The following is a 23,083-nucleotide window of genomic DNA, read 5'->3' as shown; positions in this document are numbered from 1 at the left end:
CACCATTTTGGACCCTCATATCAGTAAGTCATTGACTAAGGACCACCCTTTAGGAGCATAATCTCCTGGGCTAGGCAGCTCCCATGGGGGATAAGTGTTGGGGAGTGGAGAGGTTGAGGGCGGGGAGGGTGCAGCTGGGTATGTACAGATCTAGGTCAGCTTACCAACACCACCTGCTAAGCTTTTTCAAGAAAATCATGGCACAAAAAAATGCCATTGATTGCACTTATTTTGATTCTAACAGAATTTTTCTGTATGTAAAATGCTTTTAATAGTAAGGATCTATTTATTTCCTGGCACAAGAAATCAACTGTAACTGCAGCATTTATTCTTTAACAGACATTTATTAAGCAGCTGCTTTGCACCGGGAATGTTCTTGTAGGCTGTTTCTGTAACAGAACAGAGGACTTTATTATATGCAATGATATCGTAGAAATAGAAGACTTCTCTAGGCCCAAAATTCATACGCATCAACAAAGTATTTTCTGGGTCAAAGTAAATTTGCCTTCACAGCGAACTATATGGAAAATAATCTATGAGATTTTATATTTACTCTATCTACATAGTAAAAAAATGGAAACATTCAGTCAAATCATCGACATAACACATATTGCATACAAATGTGACAGAATGTATACAAGCTTACTTATACAACATCAGGAACCTAATATACCTCACAGGCATGTGCCAGGACAAATCAATTGAAATCACCACTTACTGAGAATGATCAAGAAGTATTTTTGGAAGGCAATCAACATTTAAGGATAAACATACAGCAATTAAGAAAAGCATACTTCAGAAGAAATACAAATGAATCCTCAACATTAAAAGGGAAAATAAATCACCATTTGTGATGTATGGAAATACAACCGTATTAGTAGATTTTAGATTGAACCTAAGGCAGATAACTGATATAGCATCGATTGTTGTGTCAAAAAAAAATTAAAAATTGTTACATCAGCCAGGATTATACTATGATAAAACTATTCAAAAATCTCAGAGACTTAAGTGATAAAGGATTAATATGTGCAATATGATAAATGTGGGTCAGGGGGGCTGTGACCTCTGTGGTCACTGAGGATTTCTGGTGGATGAAAGTTTCATCATTCTGTTATGATTCTGATTAAAGACAAAGCTTCACTATTTGTCCCAGTAATGTATAGAGGAAGGAAAATCACACACTACTTTTAGGGGGTCTGTCCCCAAAATGACAAGCATCACTATCAATAATATCCCTTGAACCTCATTGATTAATTTCCATATTTCAGGCCAATTGCAAAGCAAAAAGTTAAACATCCTCTCCGGGAATTAGAGGAAAACCACAAATATGAATGTTCACTAGTAACGCTCATAGTAAACATCACTAAGTTTGAATTGCACACATTCTGGCATCCATATGGTGGTTTCTAAAACACATTTTCCACCAAAAAAATAGAGTTTCTTAGGGCAATAACTGATTGAGGTCTCAGACAATGGTTGATGGTTAGTTTTATGCATCAATGTGGTCTGGCTATAGTACTCAATTATGCAAACACTAATCTAAATGTTGCTGTGAAGGTACTTTTTAGATGTGATTAACATCTACAGTCACTTAATTTTAAGTAAAGGAAATTATCTTCTATAATCTGGATGATACTCATCCAATCAGCTGAAATGTCTTAAGAGCCAACCTCAGGCTTCCCTGAGGAAGAAGATATTCTGCTTATGGCCTGCAGCATCAGTTCCTGTCCAAGACTTTTCAGGCTGTCGGCCTGCCCTATAAATATCCGACTTGCCTAGGAGATTTTGGCACCAGGAAGTAGGTGGCTGCTATGGAAAATTCCTAAAAATGTGGAAATGGCTCTGGAATTGGGTAATGGGGAAAGACTGGAATACTTTTAAGGCATATGTTAGAAAAAGCCCAGATTGCGTTAAAGAGACAGTTGGTAGAAATATAAACAATAAAGATAATTCTGGTGAGGGCTTAGAAGGAAATGAGGAATATGGTAACTAAATATTCTATAATCTTAGAGAATATGTATTTTTGCTCATCAACAGAATGTTGGTAGAAATACTAACATTAAAAACACTCTGGCAAGAATTAAGAAGAAAATTAAGAGCATGTGATTGGAAATTAGAAGAAAGGAGAACCTTGTTATATAATGACAAAAAAACTTGACTGATTTATGTTCTGTCATTGTGTAGAAAGCAGAAATTGTAAATAATGAACTTTAATATTTAGCTGAGGAGATTTCCAAGCAAAGTGTTGGAGGAAATGCCTGGACTTGGAGATAAATTGAGGTAAAAACGGTTGTGGGGGAAGAAAAATGGAAATAGTACTTGATGACTTTGCAGATTCTCAGTCAATCCAGATTGCAATGGATGCTAAAATTAGAAAATTCACTATTGGGAAAACATGCTCTGAAGAGAAAACTAAGAGTGTGGCTAGATAAACTTTTGCTAAAGATATTAGGTGTGTGACTGATGGACCAGCTCAAAAATCTCAGCAGAAGCCGGAAGTAGAGCTGGGATTATCCAGGAAGGATCTGTGGAGAGTTTGCTTAACTAGTGATGTGGAACCCCTGACATACACAGTAGTTCCACAAGAGTTTTGGGAATGTTACATAAGCAGAAACACTACCATCCTGGATTAAAAGAAACAGAGATAGAAAAAATGCGGGGACACAAGGATTTCCAAAATTCTATTGGCAAGAAATAGCCTAAAGAGCTACTTGACTGCAAATGCATTTTACCTTTAAGAAAAAGTGAGAATGCCTCTGCTGCAGAATCAGAGACAGAAGCCAATGGAACCACCATAGACATAGGTGAAAGTGCTGCTATGGGTATAGAGCGCAGAGCAAAGAGCCATACAGGATTATTCTCATGCTTTGAAGCCTGATGGAATTCGCCCTGCTGGGTTTCAAACATGCTTGGGAATAGTGATCACTTCATTACTTCCAATTTCTCTTATTTGAAATGAAAATACCCATCCCATGCCAATCCACTATTGTATTTTGGAACCGCTTTTCTAATTTCACAGGTCCACAGATGGAGACCAATTTTGCCCCAGATTTTTTGAGCTCTTGATATTTAGATGAGATTTTGGACTAAGATTAAATGCTGCAATGAGTTAAGATATTGGAGAATCTTGGGATGGAGTGAATGTATTTTGTACAAGGGATGGATGTGATATTTTGGGTGAGAGGGATAAATATAGTGGATTGAATAATGGCCTTCAGAAACATACATACATACCCTAACCCCTGAAACATGTGACTGTTACCTTATTCAGTAAAATTGTTTTTGAAGATATATTTAAGTTAAAGACTTCGAGATGAAATCATACTGGATTATTTATGTGGACCCTGAGCCCAATGACAAATGTCCTTATAGGAGACAGAAGAGTGGACACAGACACAAAGGAGAAGGTATGTGAAGATGAGGTATATATTGGCATTATGCAACCACAAGCTAAGGAAATCCTGACACTGCAAGAAGCTGGACAAGGTAAGGAAGGTTTATTCCCTATAGCCTCCAGACAGAGTACAACCTTGTTGGACACCTTTATTTCAGAATTCTGGCCACCAGAACTCTGAGATAATATATTTCTCTTGCTTTAAGATACCAATTTTGTGGTAATTTGTAAGCCAGTCAAAGGAAACTAATACACACAGGAAATGTACAAAAAGAATCTTTAAAATCTCACATGAGAAAAGTAAGAAACTATCATAGACCACTAAAGTTGAGTCAGAAGGCCACAGGAATAATTGAAATTCCCACTGCCAAACTGAACATAAATGTAATAAAATGGAATGGATTCAAATGCAATGCACTCAAATGCATTAAGTATGCTAAAGCCCATAAGCCCCTAATAATATTTAGAGGAAACAAGATAGATTTGTTACACTTAAAGGATGCTCAAGGACCAGCCCTCACTCTCTGAAAAATGATTAATAAAGCAAAAAATATGTATTTAATATACCTTTCCTTTATGAGTTGTGCCTCAGAGTAAACAAATAGTTTTGGGAAGTCATCTGTATAAAAACAAAATGGAGGTCCAAATAAGAATATCAACATTTGATAAATTCTAATGAAATAATTTAGCTAGACAATGATTATCGATGGCTGCTAATGCCACAAAAAGAGAGACAACCAAATACTATGTCCCTCCTAATGGAATTCACACCACCACCTATGGAAGATTCTTGACAAAGAAAACAAAATCAATTTGCAGTCTGATGAAGCATACATGTTCAATGGCCAATTTACAGAACATATTGCAATACATATTAATGACTTCACAAAAATTATCAAAATCCGTGACATAGGAAATGTTATAGATCAAATGACCCTGTTTATTTGACAAATAATTTGCAAGGGTAAAAGAAAGAAAGAGCAAGTCTATAGATTAAACAGAATGAGGAAATAACCACTAGATGTAATGCATGGACTTTTTTGAAACCTGACTTAAATAAACCAACCGAAAAAGAAAAAAAAAAAGAAAAGTGAGCGATTCAGAAAATGTGAGTATTGATTAAATAATTGATAATATGAAGGCATGGCTGTTAGTTTTCTTTTAGGGATAATGCTTTTTGGTTATGTTTTAAAGTGTTATAGGGCGGGCAATAGTGGCTCAGTGACAGAGTTCTTGCCTGCCATGCCAGAGACCTGGGTTTGCTTCCTGGTGCCCACCAATGTAAAAAAAAAAGGAGTTATTATATAAAGTAAGTCATGAATAAGGATTTTCCTAGAATTGAAAGCTAAATCAAAGCTCTAAGAGTACTCATTTGAGTCCATTCACTGAGTAAATTGGTTAACAAAGCCAATCAAAATGCCTGGTTTCTAAATGAGCTTCATGTATATTTTAAACCTCATTCCAGATTTTCTAATTTATGCATGTCAGTGTTGGTTTTGAAAGATCCTTTGCACTACATAAATATGACAATTTCAAAATTTAATTTTTAAAAAACAGAAAAAAAATAATTGCTGATAATTTTAGGAAGTCAAAGTTTTTATTAATTTCCTGAATGGTATTGTCATGGTTACATTCCTGTGTCAACTTGGCCAGGTAGTGGTGCCCAGTCTTCTGGTCAGACAAGTTCTGGCCTATCTGCTTCTATGAAGACATTTCACGTACTTAAATCATAATTATGCTGGCTGCATCCACAGCTGATTGCATTTGTAATCAGCTAAGGGGAGTGTATTCTGCAATGAGTGATGCATAAACTCATCACCAGAAGGCTTTTAAGAAGGATTCAGAAGAGACAGTCACTCTTCCTGCTTCAGCCAGCGAGCCTCTCTTGTGGAGTTCACCAGTCCCTTCATTGGAGTTGCCAGCTTCACAGCCTCCCTACAGACCTTGGACTCTACATTCCCATGGTTTCCTGAGACACTTTTATAAATTTTATATCTACGGATATCTCTTGCTGATTCTGTTTCTGTAGAGAACCCTAGCTAATACAGGTATCATGCATGCATTATCTGTTGTGTATTGTAATAGATTCTGTGAAAAAAGATACTCCATTAAACTCTACACTTCTTTAATTCAGGGAACATGTCTTATTTACCTTTTAATCACAAGGAGGGGCTAGAAATAGGTGGTGAACATTTATAGTTGATGTATAATATAGTTAAGCATGACAGATGAATGAATGATCAAATGAATGAATGAATGGTGTTAATAGAACATCCTCAACTGATCATTTGCTGTGAAACATAGTTTCTTAATAGTTGAATCAGTTTTAGGCACCTCACCCCTTCCCCATGCTTCCATTTCACTCCACTTCCACCATTAACTTTGGGAAGCAAAAAATTTAATTTAAAAATCACTGCAGGAAGTGCATTTTTTTCTCATAGTAAATTGATTCAGAAATTTTGAGGAAAGGCAATAGAACTCTTTGTTTTGTCAGCACATTTGAGAATGAATAATTATTCAGATAGGCAAGCACAGAAATAGCGTACATTAAAAGAATAAGCATTATACTATTATATTGAAATTTGTGAGATATTGTAAGATATAAGAGGGCTTTCAAACCCCAAATGATCTTTATAAAATGCATTTCAATGCCAAAAAATGAAATGGAAGAGGAGTTTTTCTTTTTAGGGACAAATTTCAGGCATCAATTTCATTATAAAGTTGTCCATGAGGCTATTTTAACAAAACCAGTGATGCTTTCTCCTGATACAAATTATTTTGTCCAAGTTATTCAACTGCAGTTGATTAAACCATCCAATCAAGTTAAAACAAAAGCCAGTGGCTTGCAGGATGCCCAATAATATAAGAAAAGGCATTGTAACTAATGTCTTGTGAGCTCAATATTTTATCTTATCAGTACAGAAGAAATCTTTCTGTATAAACTTGATCTTCTGCCTAGTAGTTGTTAGGTAACCAACACTGAAAACTTTGTAGTGGTGATCACCAAAGAAATACATAGTAAATCAGTATTTTATTTCCAAATTATTAAAGAACCAGTTATTGACACTGCTCCAAATCCCATGCTCATGAGCCTTTGCAAAAGATAAAGAAGTTTTTAGGCTTGTGTGTGTTTCTCTGTCTTTGTCTTTTCTCATTCTATTTCCCTCTTGCCATTTTATTTATTTATTTTTGATAAAAGGATACACAGCTGTTAGCATGAAGCTATGGGGAGCATTTCTAGAATGCTAAACAGTTGTGGTTAACTGCCAAGCCCAGGCTGCCTGCTGTGTCCGTGGCAGCATAGGTACCATGTACATGTGTGCATGTGCACATTCGCGCATTCAATGACTCGTGTCACTGCTCCTCATGAGCTCTTAGTGTGCACCATCATTCGCATTGTATTGCACACCTTGAGCTGAACTTCATCTTGGCAAAAGCAAGGCTGCAGGCACAACAGTTTGAGAATGCATTCCTCTGCACAAGTTTTTTATCAGGTTGACCCTGAGCTTCCTGTGGACTTTATTTGGTATTTAACATGTAAAACAAAAGTAGACTGTCAAATAGCAAGTCGTGAACAAGAAGAGGAACCAAGTGCTAACATGTCTTTTGCCTCTGCATATCTGTGCACATTGTAGGTTGTTCATGGTGGTGTGTCCTACAACTTGAGTAGATTGGAGTTCTGATCATATTGGTCATCTTGACATTCTTGGTCAGAGTTTAGAGAGATGTAAGTCTTTCAATCAGTGTTTTATGTACTTTTTTATGTTGGTTAGTGTTTGATACATGTGCTGAATCAGAAACAAATAAACAAAAAAAGCCAGTGATTTATTTTTTTCTCAATCTTCTTTAATCAGTTAAATAGTAAAGGTTCTTCAGAACCAAACAATAATTTAAGTATCAAGGGTGAAAAATGGAACTATGTGGAGCAATAAAACGATTTATAAATGAAAATTTAATGCAATACTTAATAATGTCTTAACCCCACATGTTATTTTTTTTGTATTTTGCAATTCATATCAAAATTAATGGAGTAAACACCAAAGATTTTCCTCTGAAAATTATTTGGTGTTCACCCAGCCTCATCATAGTCAAGTATATGAAACGTTTCTTTGGTAATTCAGTGTCACAATTTTCTTTGGTCAATCAGGGCCAAATAAATCCTAATAACTAAAAAAATGTTGACAATTACATAGATCAGAATGATAAATGGACTTATCCATCAAAGCCTAAGGTTAACTTAGCACTACTTTTTTCTGTCTTTCTACAAATGTCTAAAACATGAGTATTTTGTGTCTTAAGCCAGTTACTTCAATGAGCTAATGACCTTCAATTTAATCAGGAAAGATACTTTTACAAGACAAAAACAATTCTGCTTGACACCCTGTACATAAGGACTTAAGCAGGATTAGTACATCAAAATTTTCATGCCTGAAGGAAGTTTTCTAGAGAAGACTATGGGGTTGGTATGGTAGGAGGAAACAGGAATACAGGCAGGGGTATATCCTTTTGCTCCAATAGACATGTATGGAAATGGTTTCCAATTTTAATATTTTGCACCACAAAAGTCAGTGCTAAAAATATTGAAACATTGAAGCTACTGTGAAAGCATGGCTATTCTCCACTATAGCCATTGAAATTTTATGTCTGAAATCATAATAATACTTAACAATCAGCTTAATCAAGGAATTTCTTTTAAAAAAAGGGTTGAGGTGGGAAATTAGGTTAGAAAGTATAAGTTGTATAAGTTGCTATTATGGGTTGAAAGAAAAATCAATCCCAGTATCATATATAGAAAAATAGCATGTTACAAGATGTGGGTGTCTCAAAGTAATTAAAACAAATATAGAGAGTGATATACAACAAAAATGATAATTTTGGATAAATACTTGAAAGAGAAAGAGAATCGTCCTGTGTTCTTATCCACTCACAAGAGTTCTTTGAATTAGAGAGTTTGAAATTCAACTCTCTCTCTCTCTCTCTCTGTATATATATACATATATACAGTAATACACAGTAAATTGCTTGGTTAATGATGTCATTTCTCAAATTTACATTAGTGCTACCTTCAAGAAAAGAAAACTTTAAGAAAATAAATAGATAGAAGGAAGTAAAAAAATATATAGAGATCAGCCATCTTCCATTTAAAAAGAAAACAAATTTATATGTGATGCTCCCCATTTGTGTACACCTCTCTGTATTTGGTCCTGTTTTGGTTTCCTGAGTTGCACAAAGTAAATACCATGAAATGGTTCCACTTAAACAATGGGAATTCATTCACTCATGTTTTGAGGCCAGGAAAACATCCAAATCAAGGCATCATCAGGGCAATGATTTTTTTCCTCAAGACCAGCTGCTGGCAGTCCTTGGCTACTCTGTCACAGAGCAAGGCGCATGGCAGCATGTGCTGGCTTCTCCTCCTCCTCCACGTTTTGTTGATTTTGGCTTCTTGCTCCCCTATTTTGCTATCTTCCTTTCTCTCTTTCTCTCTGTCTGAATTTCACTCTCTTATACAGACTCCAGGATTAAGACCCATACTCACCTTAACTGAAGCAACCTCAAGAAAAGATCCTACTTATAGTGAGTTACAGCCACAGGAACGGATTAGGTTTAAGAACGTTTTTCTGGGGAACACACAGCCTCAAACCACCACAATTTTCTAGGCCCTTTAAGACATACATTACCTGTGTTTGACAAATTTTGCAGATTCTTCTACTACCTGGAGCTTGCATCACCTAGGTATAGCCTCACTATGAGGTTTAGGTTTCCTTAAAATTAGCTCCAAAAGCTTAATATAAAATTGGATGCAGGCATATTCTGCAACTAGATAGGAAAATCATTTCTACTATTCCCCAATGGGTAAAACTCTATGTAACGAGACATAGTAGTGACACCAATGGCTAAGGACAATGCTTAGGAACATAAAGCACAAGGCCAGAGAGCTGGAAATGAGCATTCATATGTGGACAGCAATGAAGACGCCAACTGAATTTGAAAGTTTTTGCTAGAAAAACGTCTTACACAGAATGAGTTTACACAGAATGCTTTTCCATGGGATGAACTATTCAAACAGGCCATGAAGAGCTGAGGAAAGCGTTTAGAAGGGGAATGCTACAAATTAAAATAATATCTGAGACAATCAATACAGAGAAGTTGGCCTGTGGAGGCAATGTTATGTTTTATTCGGTAGGAAGAATAATCAACATGGGTTGAAAGGAATGGGAAAGCTATATGATCCGGGATGGTACTTAAGGTAGAGGTTAATCACAGTATAGCTGTATCATAGATACTCAATAAAGAATGCGAAAGAGGAAAAATGTTCTATGCCATCTTTGACCATGGAAAAGTAATTTAATTGCTCTAAATCTTCTTCTATAGACAAGAATTTACAGCATATCTTCTTAGCCCAGCTATAATATGGAGCTGACACATCACTGCTTTCAGACAGGGAAGAAGGTGCAATATATATCAGAGGTACAAGAGTAAGAAAAATGAATGGACATCTTCTGCAAAGCGGACAGGAAGGAAATCAGATGAAAGGTGGTAAGTTATTGAACTGACCACAGCTTTAAAAGAAAAGCACAGTTCGCTGCTTAGTCACAAAGATTGTCTCTGGAGGGATCATATAGTACCTCTGGACTTCAGAACAGTCAAACCAGTGGTGGAAAGGAAGAAAATGTACCTGCAGGTGCCTTCTAATTTTCTTTCCTTTCACCAGTGAAAGTTTGTTCAGAGGATTGTGAATGCCTTCCTCCCCTCTTGTGCTTTCAAATTCTGTATCCCAACCCCTTTGGGCAGCCACTAGGAAAGCACAGATATCATAATTCATGGTAATCCTTCTGAGCCCAGAAGCAGAAGAAAGCAGGACACCCTCTGTCATGCAGTTGGGTCATATTGGACTGTCACAGCCAGAGCAGCTCTTGATACTCAAGATCAGTCCTCAATTCCAAGAAGGTAGAGATAAGCATAGTGCTGGGAGGGACAGATGGTGACAACCTGAGGCTAGCCATGGTGGGGGCAAGAGACTTAAATTATGTCAGATACAGATATTAGGACGTCTAAGGCTTTTACCGACTTTAAGATTCTGTGACCATATATCTCCTTCGTATGGAATCTCAGAGTGCCCAATAATTCATCAACTGAGACTGTTGACAATTACAGAAAAAAAAGTATCATTGATTTTCCATGGGCATCATTCCAATGAATAGCAACAGTTTATTGTGTTTTTTTTTTCTCTTGCAGTTTCTGAGTTCCATGAAATCAAGTTGAGAAGTGAAATGTGGAATTGCAAGCTTAAAAAAAGATGTGCTATGGAGGCAAGTCTGGCTTCAGTTCTGAATTCCATAGACAGTCCCTTATTACTAACAGCTGCACGGGTTTGGCCTTATATTTCAGACCCACAATCTCCTTTATGTGGAGAACCGTAAGCAGCTAATACATAAACGTGATCTTTGTAACGAACTAGATAAGTTTGTGTGTAAAGGTAATTGGACCCTCCTTCAAAAAAAAAAAAAAAAAAAAACCTGTGTTTGGACAAATGATATATTTGATCATTGTTTTGAGTTATATAACCCTGTCCTAAGAGTTCTCTATGGCTGCATACAAATCCTCAGTTCAAGGGAGTCCAAAGAAACCTCTCCATTTAAAGATTAAATGATAAAATGGAAAGTAAATCCATTAAAAATACTTTATGCTTTCCTTGTTCTCCCAGTTGTTTTTGGTAATGTGCACAAGTAAATTTCTGTAACCAACAGTGCTTCTTCTTGTCCAATCAAGGGGCAACACAATTGCCAAAGAACCCCACATATAGTTAATTAACCCAACTCTTCATGGATGCAAGAAGGCAGAAGAAATAGTTGGCCCTGTTGTTTGTTCATCTGAGTGAACTTCACTGCTGAGTTGTCTAGTACACAGCTTGGGCAGCCACGTGGAGCAATCCTGGAGGAAAGTTCACCGGGGCACTGGCCTCACGGCATTTCTACAATAGAGGTTGCTCAGTTTCCAGCTGAGGTCATAGATGCCCAGAAGAAAAGCTGAATGATTGGTTCATTAAATAGGCAGAAAGTGGAGAGAGGGCAACCCAGGTTTTCTAATTTTTATTCTGGCCTCAAAACTTCTTAATAAGCTCTCAGAGAAATGGAAATTTGATTAAGTATCACGTATGTGCAAAACATGCAATAGGGATTATCCTAAATGTTTAAATGTAAGCTTGCTTTCCTCGAAAGTTTTCATTCTTAAATGACTAAAATATGTTTTTGTACAGAAAATGATAATCTTTCAGTACTTTTCAGAACATTCTTACACCAGCTATCACCAGTAGTCATGTCCCTTTCTCATCCAAGAGAGGAAACGTTCTTTTAAAGCAAATCCATTAAAAATACTTTAATTCCCTGGTTATTTTTCCACTATGCTCCTTCTCTATCATGATTTTATATCCTCACACTTTGAAGCTGTACCATGGATTACAGTGTTTTGTGGATGTCAGATTTTACTGTCAGTCTGAATTACAGGAATATGAAATAATTAATAAACATAAGGCAGAAGAGAAGGAGATAGGAGGTAGTCCATTCCAGTTTGCCCTATAAAATTAAACTTTCACTAAAGCGTTTATCATAGAAAGTTTGAAACCACTAATGCAAATAATAATTATAAAAGCAGCAAAATCAGCTATTAATAATTGAAAGCCAACATGGTTCCAATTCTTGTTTATTGTCTGGCATGGAGCTAAGTGCTTTACCACATTACTTAGTCCATTGGAGAAACCTGGGAGGTTTATTAGAAACTATTACCTTTTCTAATAAATGAGAAACGAAAGCAAAAATTACAAGGGTGTAGATGAGGGTCATTTCAATTTAATCCACCTTTCCTGAATATCTGCTATAATGCCTAGCAATTTTATGTTCACTGTGGGTTGAGACAAAAATAAATGAGATTGAGTTCCAAGTTCGAGTGATTTGCAGTTTGATGGTTAGAGAGGTATGTACAAAATTACAGTGCAGATTTAATTTATTCACAGTCTCACAATTTCCCATTATTATGGATTTTTATTATGGACGATTTGAATATAAAAATTAAATGAACTGCAGTTATGCCTGGTTAAAGGAATAAATTAATGAACCCACAAAGAAAAGCTTGAGAGAAAATTCCACTGGTGCTTCAAATAAAAGCATTTTAATTCCCCTTTAACTACTCCCCAAACAAAAAAGAAAGACAAGAAATGGAAAAAAGAGGAAAATTAAGATGTTAATTTCTTTTAAAGCTATCTGCCATTCCATTACCCAAGCAGAGTTATTAAGCAAATGGAAAGCAGACATAAAGAGTGATTTTAGAACACATTAGCTTTAGACAGACCAGTTTAGTTGTCGTACTGCGGTATCACATACCCTTTAAAAGGTGTGGATTTGAGAAGTGGATGGCTGATGGTAATCTCTGAGCAGTCCTTTTGACTGACTTGACACTGGAGGTCTCAAAGAGGAGACTGAGGAGCAAAATGACTCAGAATAGAACTCTGCATTCCTTGGAATGTTTACAGTCACACAGCTTCCAGCTCAGAGTAGCATAGACCTGAAGGATTCTTCTGGGTTCTAAAGTCTCTAGGAAAATCTTGGCATTGCAGACTTGGGCACTAACAATTGCTTGTCAGTCAGATAAACCTCTGTCCAACTTGAACGAATCAGTGACAGCCCCAACAATCTTGTTCCATTACCTCATTGCATTTGATAGTGACTGAGGGTAAGATAACATTAAGTGTTAAATCAGATTTTTTCAAAGCTGCTTTACAACTTTGGGATAAAGCAGGGCCTGTGAGTAAAAGAAAAAAGACAACTGAAATAAGACTAATGAATAGTTTGGTAGTTAATAAAGCTTCCTTTAGAAAAGAGAAAATTGGCAGACTCACTAATTGTTTCAGTGAATGTGTGCTGTCACGGCTAAATTTCCCATTTAATTAGCTTGATTAATTAAGAAACGTATGTTTGATTTACACAATCTCATTCAGAATTGAGTAGGTGAAATCTATTATAATTAATAGCAAAAGCAGAACTGGAAGTAGTGTTTTAGACCAAAGGTTCTCAATGTGTGGCTCTCGAACCAAGGGCACTGGCATTCCCAGGGGGACTTGTTAGAAATTCCCAGACCCAATTGTATAAGAATTTCTGGGGGTAAGGTCAACCATCTATACTTTAACAAGCCCTCCAGGTGATTTACCTGCTTGCTAAAATTTGGGACCCACTGTTTTAAAGTTAAACTTTAGAACCCAACATTGTAAATCCACATGCTCTCCAGAGATCAGGTAGGGTAAACATATTGGTGAAACTTACTTGTAAAAGACAATTGCAGGTTTAGGCTAGTGATTGCCTGGAACTTTGGGCTCTAGTTAAAAACATTCAAGTTCAAGTTCTATAAATCTCTGTGCTAGACAAAGGAATCATAATCGTGAGCTGAATTTAACCCAAAGTCCCTTATTTTATAACCCTGGTTTTAAAGGCATAAATATTCAGCAACATATACTTTTAAAGCACTTACAATTTTAAAACTAGTTTGACAAATTTACTAGAAAGAAAATATTTAAATGTTGCCTACTGCCTTGGGACCTAACTTGGAAAGTTATAACTCAAAACTGTCAAAGTTACAACTGATATTTAAACTTAATATTATAAGTTTCATAGTCTGGTGATCTTAAAGAAAAGGAAATGAGTGATCATGGGCATGCCACATGATTGGTTCAATCAGAATAGGCTACATCTGTCTTACAGCTAAGCGTGAATTGAAAAGGCAGGACCCCTTTTTTAAATGGCAGAAGAAAAGTGCCACTAAGTATGCTACTGAAATATAGAACTTTTCCCTTTATTCCATGGTCTCTCTTTTGACTTGCAATGGTACTCTTAATTTGCTGTTTAATATTGTTCTATGTGAAGAAAAATTAAGGCGTAAAATTAAGAGCATGAATTTTAAATCTGCAGCGCAATTTAAAAATCAGATAGAAGACCATTTATCTCAAATGCAAAACCATCAAAATTATACAATTTGTATTTTGTTGTTCATCAGTGAGTACATATTTCCTTTTACCAACAGTAAAAACATTGCAAATGACTGTTTCATTTCACTTTTGATCTGCGCAACTTCTACCCTTGGCTTACTAATGACTAAGGAGACACTAAAATGAAAAGGAACTATGCATTGCCCAATCTTTTCCTTTCCTTCCATAATACTATTTTCAATTTAAGTTGTCAGCTAATTCAGGAAGGTAACATGAGTAAGAAAGGCTATGATATGATATCTTGGAATCCATTGACTTATTTCTAAGTTCAAGACAAGTTCTGATTCAGATGGAAAGTATGGTTTCTTGGGATTGTCAGTGCTTCCCCTGATTTAGTTGTGAATATAACACACTTAATTTCTATTCTCTTTAAATCTCTCTGGAATCGCACCCATCATGGGGACACCAGAATTCTGTGCTCATGGGGCATTTATGTGTGTGTATGTGCAGGTGGGGTGGCACAAAAGGGTAGGCATCCATACCACGCATTTGAAGGCTCAGTTGTCCCATCAAACTACAAGTTCAAAGGAAAATGTTAGCAACTTCATGACAGTGACAACAGAGTAGAGCCCATCTGAGCATGGGGCACTGTGTGACTGTACAGGACAAACAGCCATGAAGTCATCCCTGGATCTAATGGTCTCTTCTTTGCCACTTGTAGATGCTTTTTGTCTATACCATCTGAAAAGTAGATAAGTTAAAATGTAAGGAAAGGGCTGTGTGTAGAAACATCAACTCTAACAGAGCAATTTCACACTATGGGATATATGATAGCAGTTGAAGCTTGAGGAAAGACTCACAAGAATGATGAACATTAAACATAAATAAATGTATGTTTCAGTTGGCTGAAACTGGTGATATGCAATATGCGAGAAATGGCTGGCTATGAAAATGTCCAATTCAAGGCATCATCAGAATGATACCCAGACTGTGGGCAGGTTGCTGGCGATCCTCAGGTCTTCTGATGCACAGCAAGGCACTTGGTGGGTCTGCTTTTCTCTCTCTCCTTTCCCAGGTTTTGCCGCTTCCAGCTTCTGGCTTCTCTCTCTGGCTTTCTTTCTGAACTTCTGCTCATGTCCTTTTTCTCAACTTCTCTGTTTCTCTTAGCTTCTGTGTGTTCTCTCTGTCTTTTATCCTCATATAAAGGATTAAGGTAAGGATTAAGGTAAAGACAGTCTTCAAGCAGTAATGAGAGAGAAGGTGAGCACTGTTATCACATCTCAATTTAAGATCCTACTTACCAAAAGATCCTACTTACAATGGGTCCGCGCCCACAGGAATGAATTAGCTGTAAGAACATGATCTTTTCTGAGGTACATACAGTTTCAAACCATTGCAATGTACCTTAACATTTTCTTCCAATAAGACTTCACTTTCTGTTATATTTATGAATAATCTACCTTAGGTAGAAACTGTCATAAAGACAGGAGCTTTTCAATTCTTTGCCATTTCTGTGAGTGATTGATGTTAATCTAGATAACATGAATTGATCTTCTGAATGACATTTGTTAACCAAATTTTCCAAATGAATAAATTAATTTTTGGATGCTTACGTAAACTTTTTCAGGCCACTTGGATATCATAAACATCACTGATGATGGCTCAGTACATCTGGCAGATTCCATAAATTTCTCCCAAACTTTAGCTTTTGGAAGAAAAGACAGCAAAAGACAAACTTCACATTTGGGCAGACTAGGTGCTTGCCTATTTAATGACATTAAGAAAAGCAATGTCAAAAGTCTCCCCTTAACCTCAATGTGAGGCAGCTTTGCATATTGCCTGAAATTTCTTTCACTGTAGAGCCACCAATTTGACCAAGGCATTGTATTGCCAGCAAACAAATACATCTGACTTCATGCTGACAGGGCACAACGTTATTTCAGAATTGAGAGCACCAATGATTTTACATTAACATCTCATTGCTCTCAAAACAAAATTCAAACATCTTACAATAATGTGAGGGCATTTTAAAAAGTAGGCTATTCCCTACCTATTCATTCCATCTCCTATTCTACCTGGAACCAACCGGTCAAGCCTAATTCTCCTCTGACTCTTCATTTAACTTGCTTCTTTTCAACCTTCAAGTCTAAATAGAAAAATGTCTCAGAGAGGCCTTCCCTGACCTTCCTATATAATATGCCACCTTATCCTCTACCATCTCCTGTCATGCACCAAAGCCAGTCACTATCCATCACCTCTCCATGGTTACCTCATTTATAGACATCACCACAATCAGCATTTCCCTCACATTTTTATTTGGCTACTGTGTGTTAAGGTGTCTACTCTCTAAACTCCATTATAGCAGTGACCTTGCGTTCTTGCTGTCTACACCAGCGTCTGGCCTATCATAAGCATTGCATATGCCATGCGAAATGCTGGGTGAATGATAAGTGAAATGCAAAAAGGCCCATTTTATTGATTCATTGTAAGGGGATTGGTCAAGGGAGAGGAGTGGAAGGGAAATTATGGAAAGAAGAATTGAAGTGAAAGTACAACTACGTCTTGAGGCTATGTTGCTAAGGAGGGAAGATCTAGATAAATGCCATGAAGAGACAGGCTTCAAGCAGCAATGAGGGAGGAGGTAAGCACTGGTATCTTAGGAGAACAGAAACACTGGAAAGGACACTTGGGAGTAAACTAAAGTTTTGATCTTCTTCAGTATGTTTTCATGTGACAGTGCTAGTGAGAACACATTCCCCAAATTCTTTCTCAACCCAGCATTCAGAGAATGTTAGCAACTTATTCTTCAGAAATATGTGAAAATCAAAAACACCGTATTTTGAAGATTAAACAAATCAAAATTCTGATGCCCTAAGGCTACCAAACCAGCAACAAAATAAGGTTTTCATTGAAGCTTGCAGACCTAGAAGGCATTGACAGTTTGAACTTGCAGTTATTTTCCAGAAAAGGATACTTTGTCAGTGTTAAATTGCAAAAACAAAGGCCATTCTTCATCCACCTCCTTTATACTCAATCATGACTTTTTTTAAAGTGCTTTTGAGAAAAAATTTTCCTTGTTTAGTCACAATTTAGAAGGATTTATTTTTAGTTGCCACCTAAATCAAATACTGTTGAACCATAAGCATTTTTTTTAAAGTGGGAGGGGGAGAAGAGTAATCATTTTCCCTATTTTAAGAAATCTGAACTCTATTTGCACTCGCAGAAACAAAACCCCCAATAACCTGAACATGCAAACTTAAAAACTTGGCAGTAAGAGAATCTGATGAAGGAAAAAAGCAACCAAAGCCAAATCTGATGAAAAACTGCCTCATACTTGAAGTCACCCAGATTTAAATAGCATGTCTTGACATGAAAGGAAGCTCATTTTCTTTCCTCAGCAACAACAAAGACGTCACCACCATTTATTTTGGTTCAGCGAAGGTAACACACCTAGAAGGTTTAATGTAGAATGCCGTAATTATGACTACTCAAATGAGAGCTAAGGGTTAATGATATCAGAACACCAGGACCAGGTTCAGTACTTTCCCCACCATACCTTCCCATGACCAAGAGGCAACAATCCAGATGTTGTGTTAATTTTGAATTTTGAAGTCTGACTTTAGCTATCAAAATCTTCAAAACTGTCACTCTATTGATTCAATTTGGAAAAACTTACCCAAAAGGTCATGCACTTTGTTATCACAGGATTGGGACTTAATCCAGGAATCAGCTACTAACTTTTAATCTTCTTTGCTTTCACAGTGTAAATTAATTCTCTACATACACAATTGGAAACAGCAGAAGAGTGAAGAGAATTTGTTGTCACATATCATCATATCACAGACAGCGTTCCCATTTCAGTGGCTTAAAATAGAATGAGTTTTGTTGAGCCAAATTGAATACTTGATTAAATATTTTATAGGCCATATGAGAGAATATTCCCTCTCTGGTTGAATACGAGTCTCTGGTGAGTCTTTATAAGCTCATGTGGGGGCCACTGTGATAATAAAATGATAAAGAGTTCAGACTTAAGCATTAAAAAAAACTGGGTTTGAATCCCAACTCTACCACTTATTTCCTATGTGGATTTGGGCGGGTTACTATAGAATCTTAGGTTTCTTCATCTGAAAATTAGAATACTAATAATCTCTATGTCATAAGTTTCCAAAAAATAAAAAAGACATTAATATAAAGTGATTAGTATGGGTTCTGACACTTAATAGATTAGCAGCTCACCAAAAGTAATAGCATAAAAGGTAATTGAGTTAGTACTTGGGGTGGCAGCATCAATAGTAGTAATAGAAATACATTTCATACAATGTATTATTATATACATTGTATATAATATTAATATTAATTAATATATACAATGTAATTAAAGAATAATGTAAGTTTTCTTCAGAGGTGTGCTATCTCAAAAGGGCTCTTACTCTTGCATATTTCAAGAATGTTATTTGACTGAATAAATTATGTCTTAAAAGACATTTTTTTCATGCAACATGATCTCTTCAAGGTTCATTCATGTTGTACCATATCAGAACTCACACAAAAAAGATGTTACATGATCTCACTAATAAGAAATAATTGGAATATGCAAATTCTTAGAGTCAGAAATCAGAATACAAATTACTAGGGGCCGAAGAGTGGTAGGGAATGGGAAGTTAATGTTTAATTGGTACAGAGCCTCTGGCTGGAGTGATAAAAAAAAGTTTTGGTATTAGGTAAGTACTGGTAACCCAACATTGTGAATGTAATCAACAGCACAGAGCTGTGTGTATGAAAGTAGTTAAAATGAGAAAGTTTAGGCTGTATATATGTTACCAGAATGAAAATTATTTTTAGAAAATACTATATAACTGAACAATACAAAGAGTGGACCCTACTGTAAAGTATAAATTATAGATAATAGCCTAATTAGAATAATATTGTTTCATTAATTGTAACGAAAGTACCACACTAACACAAAGTGCTAATAATAGAGAAAACTGTGGGGGAGTGAATATAGGGGAACTCTGTATTTTCTGCATGATTTTTCAATAAAGCTACACCTTCTCTAATAAAAAAAAAGGAAAAACACAACATTGTCGGTGTTGTATTATATTCTAGTCCATTGACTATAGAATTGTGATTTATCATATTCATCGAAAATAAATTTCAATATTCTGTTAACAAAGTGCTTTCTATGAGAAAGAACAAAAATAGTCAAAGCTGTATCATCTTTGATGAAGATGATCCTTACACCTTACATCCTTGCACCTATAAGAAATGTAAGGATGAATAAAGCAGAATTTCTGCTCCCAAGAAACTTTGAATCTTCAGAATGTAAGGTAGTAAACAAATACAGACGCAATAAGAAAGTACAAACCAATCTGTGTCTTAAAAGAGAAACACGATAGGGTTAACAGGCAGGAAAATGTGCTTACTTGATAGTGTTAAAAAAGAATTCATAGAGGAGTAGAAAAGTGGTTTTTAAAAAATTGATCAAAGGAATGAAAATAGTGTGTTGGGAGACAATCCTCTAAGGGTCCCTTATATTTCTGCATGGCTTGTAAGCAAATGGCTGCCTTTGTTTCAGACAATCTTTTCAAAGATCGCAGTATGTGAAGGGCGTTGGAAGATAAGGATGGAGCAGAGGACAGGCTTGTTTGCTTTCTGAGACCGTACTGTCTCCTCCAGAGCAATAGCCAGCAGGGCATGTTTGCTTGAATTCCATTATAAAAGATTTGGATTCCCTAAACGTGGGAGTCCTCGGGTATACTACTAACCCCTGAGTGTGAGGCATCCATCAAGCCTCCCCATGTTATTCCATAGGGCATGGGGCACAAAGAGAACCTGGCATGAACATGAAGTTCTTAGTGATTGCTGTGCCATGACTCACAGGTTTTCATTTTATGACCATCCTCTGATGGCGTATTTCCAGAGGTTGAATACTGCCCAACAGCTAAGTCAGTGCCTTACACTTTAGGTTTAGTTATATGATCACACCAACTCTAGTATATCAATACTTGACTTAATCAGTATGAGCTAAATTATGCTGCAGCAACAAAATAATGTATAATTTAAGTGGCTCGGGACTTTCATAATTTATTTCTTGTTCACAAAAAGTTTACTGTGGGTCACAGTGACTCTCCAGGGAAACTTGTCTCCATGTGGTGGCCCAGATATCTTGACTGCATCAGTCTTGTGGCACTTCCATTCCAACATGAGCTTCCACAATTCCCAAAGCAGAGGAAGAGAATGCTAGAAAGCTTCACCTAAGCAATTAAATTGTTCTACGTGGAAGTGAAACATCACTTTAATGCAAACTAAATGCACTTTAATGCAAACAGAGCAACATATAGCCCTCCTATACCTCTCCATCCAACCTCAATTTACAGGAAAGTGTGCCTCGGTCGGGAGTGATGGTGGTTGCGGTAGTGGTAATTTTCATGTCAAATGATTTGTCCATGTCCTGCAGTTTAAGGGATAGATTCAGACATACTTGCTCTCCCAGCAGATTGTTCTTTTTTTTTTTTTTACTACCTAAAAATGCCAGGGTTTATTCTACTTTAATTACCCTTGAATCAATTAGTTTGTGAGCCAGCTGACTACTTAATAAGTATTATTTACTTGCTCTTTTTTCATTAAAACCGTTGCACATTTTTTCCAAGCCAGGAAGCTATGACTTGGAAAGAATCTGGCATGATATAACAAGCATATATAAAGCATTTCAACTGTTTAAAAATTAATCAACTTACTTCTCATTTTATAAAATATATCTGATAATAGAGCAAACTGGAATTCCAAAACTTTAGCAGTTAGTTGAATATGTCTTAAGTTGTAATGTTTTCTTTTTACGTTCTAACCTGATAGTCCCCCAAACTATTAAAAACAGCACCAAGTAATTAAAACATACTTGAAGATAACATTTTAAATAAAAGCTATTTAAACAGTTTTTTTCAAATAGTATTTGTTTAAAAAGTATTGTGTGTGGCAAAGCAAAGATCATGTTTACCGAGAAAAAGAAAAAAATACATATTGTGTGACACCTAAACACTTATTTATCCTTTGAAAAATTTTAATTGTGTTCTGAGCTTAAGGTTAAAGTTCTGTATAAAAGAAATAGATGACAGACATTTCTGTCTAATAATGTCCAAATTGCGCCTTGGTAAAATTCCAACAAGGGTCAGGGAGGATGAGGGTGAATTAGAATGAAAGGAGAGACACTTGGACAGTCTGTCTCCAGAGTTGCCTGAGCAGTAGCTAAAGAATCTGTCAGATACATTGACATCTCTTTCTTTGTAAGAGATTAGAAAATAGTTACAAAGACATTACTGGCGCAGCTGCCAAAGTTTTCATTTTCCCAAGATGTCTTAATCAGACTCCCTTTAATGATCTGTGCTCTTGATTGTCAGCCTTTTTTTTTAAACCATATTTATTTAGCGTGACTGAGAATCTGTGACCATGGCAGTCTTGGGAAAAGCTTGAGGGAAATGCAAATATTCTTTTGACATTGCCTATAAAGCATTCAACCAAAAGTCATAAAACAAATATAATGACTACAGTTTTCCATACCTTTAGTCTCCAATCTTCTTGACAAAAAAAGAATCTTTTTATTTTCTATTTTTAAAAACTAAGATCATGATGCAACCTATCACTATGAATGGGAATAATTGGGATGAACTGTAATTCATCTGGCCATTGTGATGTTGGCAATTGCCTTGGTAAAACCCTGGCAGTGATGGCTGACGCATCAACCAAGTAGGTTTATTTTTAGGTAAACTGGCCATTCACGTATGAGAGACTGGGGAGCTCTGACACTAAGCAAGAAAATTTTGAGGGATATATAATCTTTTTGTTGTTGTTTTTACTTCTTTTGGTGTCTTTATTAGAAATTAGAAATATGAACAACTAATTTATGGATGGTATTGGAGCATGTATCATTATTTTGTATGTTTTAGCATCAAACATTAATAATCATTGAACTGTTTATGTTCTTTTTTTTTTTTGGATGCTGTATGGGCAGGGTCACCTTGCATTATTTTTCCATGTGAGTATCCCATTATTGCAGCACCATTTGCTGAATTTTTGTTTGTTTTGCTTATTTTTTTGTTTGTTTGTTTGTGTTTTGGGGGAAGTTCATGGCCCTGGAATTGAACCTGGGTCTCCCACATGGCAGGCGAAAATTCTACCACTGAACTACCCTTGCACCCCCTGTTTCTGTTCTTTGAAGTATCGCATCTGTATAAGAAGGACAATGAGGCTAGTGCTTTAATTTGAGAGTTACCATAGTCCTGAGTAACCAGGTCTAATCTTAGTAAAACCTCCATCAAAGTTTACATCTTCAATTATATATCATTTAAAGGGAAATACATTTTTAAAACATGCTAATCTAAATACTACCATATGAAGGCAAAATAAAACATTTTTTTTTAAATTTTGTTCGATTATTTGACTATGCCATTCTCTCTACCAGGAATGCTTTTCCTTCAGCTGTCTTCATGGCTCACACCCCCACTGTCTTCTGGCCTTTTTCAAGCACCACCTTGTTTGTGAGGCCTTGCTGATGGGCCACATAAGACAGCATCCACACCCTCATCTCAGCTCTCCCTCTGCCCATTTCCTTGCTTTGCTTTTCTCCAATGATCTTACCATCATGGGATGAAGTATTCATTTATTTATTTGTTTGCTATCTATCTCCTCAACCCCACAATAGAAAATAAGCACCATGATGT

At 36.3% G+C, this 23,083-nt stretch overlaps 2 long non-coding RNA genes across 2 annotated transcripts; one reads left to right on the top strand and one right to left on the bottom strand.

Annotated features, from left to right (window-relative positions):
* Positions 1-294: 294 nt before the first annotated feature.
* LOC143648023 (uncharacterized) lies at positions 295-12,886 on the bottom strand. Its single transcript, XR_013158321.1, has 3 exons — positions 12,775-12,886; positions 3,962-4,013; positions 295-389 (listed from the first exon to the last, which is right to left on the bottom strand). It is a non-coding gene; the product is annotated as an uncharacterized LOC143648023 (long non-coding RNA).
* Positions 12,887-12,975: 89 nt separating this feature from the next.
* Positions 12,976-18,278, top strand: LOC143648022 (uncharacterized). The gene is made up of 3 exons (XR_013158320.1): positions 12,976-13,123; positions 15,271-15,412; positions 18,132-18,278. It is a non-coding gene; the product is annotated as an uncharacterized LOC143648022 (long non-coding RNA).
* Positions 18,279-23,083: the final 4,805 nt, after the last annotated feature.

Source organism: Tamandua tetradactyla, chromosome 10 (genome assembly GCF_023851605.1).
Source record: "Tamandua tetradactyla isolate mTamTet1 chromosome 10, mTamTet1.pri, whole genome shotgun sequence".
Taxonomy (NCBI): Eukaryota; Metazoa; Chordata; class Mammalia; order Pilosa; family Myrmecophagidae; genus Tamandua; species Tamandua tetradactyla.
The sequence above is the reverse complement of the archived record's forward strand: the minus strand, read 5'-3'. Positions and strand labels throughout refer to the sequence as shown.